The 7,735-nt window shown below is 38.4% G+C and overlaps 1 long non-coding RNA gene across 1 annotated transcript in view; it reads left to right on the forward strand.

The window, feature by feature from the left end:
* Positions 1-2,149: 2,149 nt before the first annotated feature.
* LOC134482602 (uncharacterized) overlaps positions 2,150-7,735 on the forward strand; it is a 21,997-nt gene continuing 16,411 nt past the window's right edge. The window contains exon 1 of the long non-coding RNA XR_010058984.1: positions 2,150-2,925. This is a non-coding gene — a long non-coding RNA (uncharacterized LOC134482602). The remainder of the gene's footprint in view (positions 2,926-7,735) is intronic.

Here is a 7,735-nt window from a genome sequence, read left to right on the forward strand (position 1 = left end):
TTCCATTTGTAGCTTTGTTTTAGATGATGATGATGATGATGACGATGACGACGATGATGATGGTGATGATGATGATGGTGATGGTGATGATGATGATGATGATGATGATGATGATGATGATGATGATGATGATTAAACAATGGACATTAAAACCAATGCTCTGAATTCACCAGGAAGCTGCCCTACCAACTAAAACATACCCCACACTAGTTTACAGGGGTGGGCTCTGTTCTGCTATCGACCACATGTGGGGGAATGGAGGATGGGAGGCTCCCAGTCTCAAATACCTGAGCTTATCATAGATGTCTGGCCCCACAGAATGCTACTGAATTTAATGCACTAAGGCAACTCTAATTTTTACGCTTACTTTGTATAATTTTATTTGTAGCCAGGTGCTCCAGAAGTAGCTGATGAGCAGGCCACACATATTTTTACTTTCACAAAATGTAAAGATCAAACGAAGACTTACCAGAATTTTACACTAACTTATTTATCATTTGTCTTTCTTATGTTACTATTTTAATTTATAAATAAGCAACACGAACGTACAGACATGTGCAAGAACCCATATTAAAAATAGCTAAAAGCATGCATAAAAGTAGTTTTATTCAATTTTGGTTCTGTCTATAATTATTAATTTTCTTTTCTGTTCTCTGTAATATTTCTAGTTCTAGTAACAAATCATTCCTTTCTTAAGTGTCTCCTCTATGCAAAATATGGGTTCAGATCTTTCTGCCAATGCCTCTCCTATAAAATGAGTTTCTAGTACTTTATTATGAAATTTTTGAAGAATGCTCTTGGAGTAGATGCCACGTTTGGGGTGCCACCTCAAAAAGTTTTAGGGGTTAATGTCAAATATATTAATTCCCCCAGCATGATAGTGGCGAACATGTTTTCAAGGGTTTCCTGAGTATAAAATCTGGAGCCCAATCTCTAGCTCTGTAATTTCATCGGCAGGAAGTGCCTTTTGCAGCCCTCAGTGTGGGCCTGATAAAGCCGCTGATGCTGCGGCTGTTGATAAACCCCCCTTACATTAAAGTCTTCAACCTTCGACAATTTTCAATTCCAGGCAAAACCTAACAATTTTATTTTCTGTGTGTTTCTCATTTACCCAGAGTAATATGCTGTCCTTCCCCAAGGCGTTTCAGGTTCGCTCAGCACACGGTGGTGGGAAAAGTTCGCTGCGTTCATTTTCCAGAACGCTAGCTGCTTCACATTGGCCAGAGTGAAACTCTGCTTTCCCCAAACTTATAATGAAAATGCCTCCGCCTTTCAGGAGAAAGCAAAGTCCACACGGGCACCGGTTTATGGTTGGACTTTCTCTCTGCTCTGTGTCTTTTCATTTAGAGTGACTCTATGCTCTCCTCCCGGGGTGCTGAGGACAAGTGGTTGAGAAACAACGCAGAGATCTTTACTCTGGCTTTTCTACTTCGCTTTTTCCTCTTCTCGTTTTTTGAAGTGAGATCAAGAGTCAGAGCGAGGGGGAGATTTACAAGCTCTATGTTTCTACATTAGTACCTCTACTTTCTCTTCTAGACCAGAAGCTGGGGCCAACAGTTGCAGAAACGTCAACAGATGGACAGATTTCTGAAATGTATCTTTTCTGGAAATCATGGTACTCCACAGCCAATCTAAATGACTTACTAGCTGGCACGGTCTGAACTGTGTACAGAGAAAGGTATTTCTCTTATTTTATTTTATTTATTTGAGACAATGCTTTGCTCTATAGTCTAAGCTGGCTGGACTTCACTGTGGTCCTGAACTCGCAGTGAGTCTTCTTCAATCTTCCAAGTGTTGGCATTGCAGTCGTGAACCACCATACTTGGTTAAAGGGAAGGTTTTAATGACCTGTTGAATCAGCATATGGATGTCAAAAGCATAGGTTAAAGTATGTGAACACCAGAAATCAGATGACATTTTTATGGGAGTAGGAGTGACAGGATCTGCGTATGTCTGCTCCCCCACTCGATATTTGGCAGAGTGAGGTAGTAAACGTCGGGTAGACAGATAATGGTGGGAACCCTTTTACCTCATTTGGATATACGTATGATCTAGGAAGTAGGTGACAACGGTGTGCATTTGGGGGCCAGTGATGAAAATGTACACTTTTATTTGTGTTGGGATTTCACAGAGGTTGCCAACTCCCAGTACTGCCTTTCAAAAGATCCAACACTCCATAAAGAGAACGCCGCCCTAGGTTGTAAACAAGTCTTGGCCGAATACATGCGTGCTGTTGGAGACAAGTCATTTGTCCACACCTCTACACTACAGGCTGAGTGGGAGAAGATTTTGAGCTGAATGTTGGGATTGCTCTCTCTGTTTCAATATACAGGCTTTAAATGTGAGAGCTTTATGAGGACCCAGTGCAAATCTAGGTTGGGAAAGAATGGTCAGCTTAGCCATTTGCCTGCAAATCTGTAGAGAAGCCTATATGTAGTCCCACCGATGGCATCTTTGGCCAAACTGAGTGTGGTTCCTCCAGTGAGGCTGAGCGAGGAGAGGTGGTCAGTGATCATCATTGTAGAGGTCTCTATGATGTCATCTCCTTTACTTGACCAGCCTGGACACCAACTTCCTCTCTACATGGTCTTTCTTTCTAGAAGCCACGGTTGCTCAAGCCAAAGCCACTAACCAGAGCTTTCAAAAGAACTTGGATTCCTTATTTTACCTGTTTCATGATTGTTTTAGACTGCTCAAGGCTCTAACAAGAAGGACTATGGAACAATGGAATCATTTTAATAAATCATACAGCCAAAAGTACTTCATATTTAAGAGCATTGAGAGAAAAAGCCTCCAAACAGGACATTACATGTGTTTGTTAAAAATGGAGACCCACGAATATTCTGTTTTTAAGCAGCAATGATCTATTCTCCCAAGTGAAGCCTTGGAATGTGAAGTCCCAGCTCAAGTATCAGCTACACTGTGGTAGGTCAATGTTTTGTATATTTATTAACTCTTGGAACATTGTTCCAGATAAGAGTTTCTTTGTTTCTTAAAGAGGGTCAATACTAGCTGGCTCCCTTAAATTTATAAGACGTGGGGCTGGGGATTTAGCTCAGTGGTAGAGCGCTTACCTAGGAAGTGCAAGGCCCTGGGTTCGGTCCCCAGCTCCGAAAAAAAAAAGAACCAAAAAAAAAATTTATAAGACGTGATTAAGCACCGCATGTATGATTATATGTTCAGAAACAATTTTAAGTAACTAAAACAGGCACTTTCTTTTTGTATTCATCATATATAACAATAAATAAAATATACAGAAGAAATGTAGATTATTATTGTACTTCTGCAGTACATAGATTATTATTCGATTTTTCACCTTCTCTTCCAGAGTTTTGCCAATATGTGAAACTCATGACAGTGGCTCAAAAGCGCTATCCTGAATTCCTGATGGAGGGTATTCTCATTTCTCCTTCTTGTTTTTCTTTGAAATTTATCTTTGCAAGGGTAACCCCACATTTCTTTTTCAGACCCTTAATCTGAAAAGTCCACTTTCCAACCACAGGGTGACCATATACCTTCAGCATTCAATAGACGTCCCCTGTCTTCTTCCATAACCTTCCATATAATCCCCTGATTGGCTCCCATTTGTTTGTTCAACTTTCATCACTGTTGGGTACAAATGACCCTGGGCCCAGGCAAGTCGGTGTGTACAGAGTAAATAATGTCATTTAGTTACAGTAAAAAAAAAATCAGTGTCAATAGTATTGTTCTGCGTTAAAAAGCCAAGTTGCAGAAGGAATGTGTGCAGAGTGAGTTTCCACATTGTTGATTACTCTTAAATGGCTTGCAGAATATAGTCCCTTAACAAAACACTCACCCCATAGTCTCAAGGTAAAGTCTGTTAAGGCTTCTCTAAGAAAATCTTCGCCATCCTTCCCAGAAAAATTGTTGATGGCACATGTACCATACATGTCTGCAGCATCCAGAGGAAAATCTGTCATTATTAACCTCCCCAAGCCAAAACATGCTAAGTGCAGCTCTCAGTAGACAGCCCCACCCACAGTACGATCAAACAAACAGTCTAGCTCTCTTCAAGACAGTCATTGAGTAAGGGGAGTAACAAACTACTCGTTCTTCAATCAATACAGCTTGATTCAGGGTTGATTTCATGACTAGCTTGTAGCCACCTTCTACATATAAGACATTTAAAGAAATAAAACATTTGTGTATTTTTTGGGGGGGTAAACAATTCTATTTAAATATAACTAAACACCATTTTCCTTTTATAAAAGTCCATTTAAATTAAAATTGATTATTTTAGTATGTGTGTGTGCACCCTTGCATATTTGCTCCCAAAGTGCACATGTGGGCCACAGCTATGTAGACTTAGTTCCGTCCTTCCAGCTTTATTTAGGTCCTTTGGACACAACTCATGTTGCCAGACTACTTATGTGAACGTCTCTTTTGTCCTCTTAAGCCACCTCCATGACCCTACAATTTCTTTATAATGGTGATCTTAAAGACATGGGATTCATATATAGTCATTTTGATATTAATTTAAAAACATTAAAAATAGTTTAATTTTTGAAATTTTCTCCTTCTTATCAGAAAAATAAACATTCAAACATTAGGGATAATTTTAGATTAGTATTCTACTGGAGAAACTGGATTTCTGTGGAAAACAGCAACTGAATTCTTCTATTTTTTTGTAGTGAGCCTAACCTTTAACAACTGAACCAATTTTGGGAACTGAATTCTTTAAAGAACGGGTTGTTTAAAAATAAGCATAACCATTTTTCTTCAGTTTAAATACTTGTACAGTAAGGACCTCAGATGGAGAAAACAGCTCTTTGTATCAGGTTCTGGGTAAATCATTTTCATAGTGACTATGACACACTTTTTCATCCAAGTATAAGTCAGTCCTTAGAGCATTTTCTCTGTTATTGAGAAGAACATTGATAAGAAAATCACAAACATCCAAACATTTCCAAGGAAATATAAGATGAGTGAAGAGTTATTAAATTCCATGGTATACTCCATAAGAGGGAAAAAGGTGTGATTTCTGTTGTGGCTGCTGTGGTTTCAGACTCAAGTGAAACAAACGAGTCCCAATACTTCAACATATGAGCGCTGCAGTGACAGCCACGAGCAAACTCACTGGCACCAGCAGAGGGGTTTTTACAATTCATGGAGTCAAAAAAAATTCCTAATTTGACTTTTGGGCCGTCCGTTACCCCCGTGATTTCCCCACGTTCAGTTATTGCTGTGCTCTCCCTCCAGTTATCTGCTTTTGCCAAGTACAGACAGCAACATTTAAAGCCACAGCATATAGAAAAATAGATTTAAAGCTTAGCCAGGACCACTTTGGGTATTTCCAGGAAAATAAATATACACTTTATTTTAGTCGCTGAGGTAAGGGAGGCATGCACAAAAGATAAATAAATGCCTTTTAGGGCAGCTCTGACGTGCCAGCATCCAAACACTCCTGGACTTTAGAAGTCAGGAAGAGCTACAACTATGTCGTGTTTCTTTTACCTCCATCCCTCAATGAAAGAGAAAAGAGGGAAAACAAATTTCTCTAGACTTCAATAGGATGAGCCTCTTGAAATTTTTTTTATAATGCCGAAGTCTCTCCAAAAATTGCTCTGGGGCCAGAGTGACAGTTTTGACAAAGTTGGCTGCAATTAAAATGTTTCGGTCTGGTTAGGCCCTACTCAACATAGAGCTCGTTTGTCCGCCCTGCCTTCATTTTTATTTGAGGACATTGAGAAAAAGCAGGAGAGCAGACAAACAAACTCAGAACACCTTCACACATTTTGGATAAAATTTCACTTAATGCAACTCTGGCGCCAGTATCACGCATGGGATGGTACTGTGCAAAATATGTTTATATAACATGGCTGCGTGCCTCTGAGATCTTTCAAATTCCTCCCTGAGAGCTTCAGTCACTCAATGTTCACTCATCCAAAACCCTTTATATTCTCAAATATCTCAACTCGGTTTCACTGTAAAAGCCACACATTGAATGGAAGAAAATCAAATAGATGCAGAAATTGGGGAGGATTCCATTTTTTCCCCCTTGATGTTTAATTACTAAGGAGGAAATAGATTGAGTATAATAACTGTGGTATTCTGAAATGTGTAGCTTTTGCCTCACTTGATCACACGATATCACGGAGTTTGACACGTGCCTTGGAAATTATAATTTTTTTTTAGCATTAAATAACATTTTGACCTGGTCTGAATTTTGTGGATGGGGGAAGGAAAACTCATTGAGCTCAGATTGTTTAATGTATCGATCATCAGGGACAGCAAGAAATCTAGTCTTTGTTATTTCAAGTCCCACACTCTTTGCAGTCAACAATGTCTGGTCTCTGTTTACTTGGAGTTCATATCTCGTCTGGATTCATAAGGATGAGCAGTCCATGTCACCTCGCTGTTCAACAAGCAATGTAAATGAGCTATATTCTTCCTAGGTATTGATTTCATCCTGAAAATCATTCAATTGATAACAATTAGCGGTTTTAGATGAGTGGATGAACACCATAGACAGAGGGTTAGAGCTAATTAATGAGGGATTCTGGGAAGCTCTGTTGTGTTCTTCCTTTCCTGTTGGATGGTTAGACATGAAACCTTGAGGTTGTCAAATGAGCAACACCTTTGCATCAGTATTAGATTCACACACAAGGAAAATTAATTACAGGAAAGCTATCTCCAAGCCACTTTGTCAATTTTCACAACAGGAAATCCTCACTCGGGAAGGAGGAGTCAAGAACTACTGTCTTAGAAGATTATGGTTTGTGTATGCTTGATTGTAATTATGTGTTCTTCTCAAGGGGAGATGATGGCACAGAACATTTATTTATTTATTTATTTATTTATTTATTTATTTATTTATTTATATATTTCCTTATTTGTTTCCTTACTTATTATTTGCTTGTTTGCTTGTTTGTTTCGGATGACTGTCAAACACAGCTCTCTGAAAGATTTAGGCATAGTGAAACCAGTCTGATAGTTCTTCAGTCCCCTCTTATGATGTAGTGTTCACAATTCTAGAATTGATTTTCTTAATTCTAGAAAATTAAGACCAATAGGAGCTATACCAATACAGCTCCTACCTATCTGCTAAATTTATGGGGCATTTACTAATTTTTATACCAAAACTTCAATCATAATTCCTCTTCTTACATTGATTTTTTTATGCATAATCCAAGTCTTAGCTGAAACTATTTACATAAGGTTTCCAAGTCAAGATTAATGAGGATTGTGAGGGGTTAGCTAGGATAGTCTTAGAAAACTGTTCAGGGCAAAAACTCCTGGCACTCTCATCTGGGATTCTCATGACTTTATGTGGCTATTGTTCTCAGAGACTTCTTAAAGTATTCAATACTTTACCTTTTAAAATCATAGGCAAGTTAACAAAACATCAATTATATTCTAGCATACATACGAATGTACATGTACATATTTAAATATAAAATCAAAATCATAATAAATTACTATTCTTTGAGACTGTAAAAGATGCCGGAGGCACTCAAGTAGCCCCATTTTGGCACAATATGGTTATCTTATTAAAAAAGATTTTATTTTAGAAGGAATTTACAGATGATGAGATTAAGTTAAAGGTATCTATGAGCTTCATATTTCAATATTAAATTGGGGATACACACACACACACACACACACACACACACACACATACAAATGTAGAAAAAAGGCTAGAAAAAAGACCTCTCTCCCTCTCTCCTTTGTCATAAGCTCAGAGGCTTAGAAGGAGATAACTCAATTACTGAGA

The sequence above is a fragment of the Rattus norvegicus genome, chromosome 17, assembly GCF_036323735.1.
Source record: "Rattus norvegicus strain BN/NHsdMcwi chromosome 17, GRCr8, whole genome shotgun sequence".
NCBI lineage: Eukaryota > Metazoa > Chordata > Mammalia > Rodentia > Muridae > Rattus > Rattus norvegicus.